The following is a 1,651-nucleotide window of genomic DNA, read 5'->3' as shown; positions in this document are numbered from 1 at the left end:
CCCCAGAGCAGAAACCACCCACCTCCTAGCAGGTTGCCTCGCCTCAGTATTAGGGAGCTGCTGCCCTCTACCAGATAAACATATAGGCAAGTGTAGCTCCTGGTCTCAGGAAGCTCAGAGCAGCTGTGTAAAAAACGTTTCCTTTTCTGATGTATGCCTCTGCCCCCCATGTTTGTTTTCTTGGGGAGAAAATGCAGTCATATAATCAAGAGTGTACACAAGAATTTAATACTTCTTAAGTTGTTTGAATGTAATATCTCTTTTTTTTTTTTTTTTTAGAAACTACATCTTTTTATTTATTTTTGATGTTGGGGGTAGGAGTTTATTAATTAATTAATTTATTTTTGCTGTGTTGCGTCTTCGTTTCTGTGCGAGGGCTTTCTCTAGTTGTGGCAAGCGGGGGCCACTCTTCATCGCGGTGCGCAGGCCTCTCACTATCGCGGCCTCTCTTGTTGCGGAGCACAGGCTCCAGACGCGCAGACTCAGTAGTTGTGGCTCATAGGCCTAGCCGCTCCGCGGCATGTGGGATCCTCCCAGACCAGGGCTCGAACCCGTGTCCCCTGCATTAGCAGGCAGACTCTCAACCACTGCGCCACCAGGGAAGCCCCTGAATGTAATATCTCTTTTAATCTCCCTGAGTGAACTGAAGGATAGGGAATGGGGAATCCAGCCTTTCTGGTGCTGAAGCTGTGTATTTGCAGAAGCTGCCCTTGCCTCAAGGATTGGTTTGTCAGTGCCTAGAAGAACAAAGGAAAGGACCTGTGGAACTTGGAATTAGAAGTAGTCCCAGGCGTGTGCTGGGAATTAAGAGATGGCTCTCTGGAAGAAAAAACAAAAAACAAAAAACAAAACCCAAAAACCCTGACTTGGGCTTCCCTAGTGGCGCAGTGGTTGAGAGTCCGCCTGCCGATTCAGGGGACACGGGTTTGTGCCCCGGTCTGGGAAGATCCCACATGCCACGGAGCAGCTAGGCCCGTGAGCCTTGGCCGCTGAGCCTGCGCGTCCGTGCCTGTGCTCCGCAACGGGAGAGGCCACAAGAGTGAGAGGCCCGTGTACCGCAAAAAAAAAAACAACAACAAAAACCCCTGACTTAAGTGTTTGTCAATTTCCATGGTGTAAATACTGCCACCACGGCTAATTTCAAAAGACAAAGACTTAACAGTTGGCTTGCAAAATCCCTGAAAATGTAACAGTTAGCTCTCCTGAGCTAGTATGAGCTGATTCCAGCACACCAGAAGGTAATCCACTTCCAAAGGGTAGAGACTACCAGCTATACCTTTGAAACTAAGTGGAAAGTTTCAAAGATTTCCCAGGTGAAAATAGGAAGCAAACCAAACTCTTTTAAAAAGCACTGGCTTGGGACTTCCCTGGCAGTCCAGTGGTTAAGATTCTCAGCTCCCAATGCAGGGGGCACGGGTCTGATCCCTGGTTGGGGAACTAGGATCCTGCATGACGCACAGCATGGCCTAAAAATAAATAAATAAATAAAAAGTACTGACTTTTAAAGAAAACTCTCTTGAGAGAAAAATTAAAGTTTACTTCCCACAGTGCTTGCAAAGATAGCTACGTCATAGGTTATATATATTCTGTACCTTGAGCAAATACATTAATAAGTTACAGAAGTTGGTTGTCAGAGAATGAATAAGATAAT

This window comes from Phocoena sinus, chromosome 8 (genome assembly GCF_008692025.1).
Source record: "Phocoena sinus isolate mPhoSin1 chromosome 8, mPhoSin1.pri, whole genome shotgun sequence".
NCBI lineage: Eukaryota > Metazoa > Chordata > Mammalia > Artiodactyla > Phocoenidae > Phocoena > Phocoena sinus.
This window is presented reverse-complemented; position numbering follows the sequence as displayed.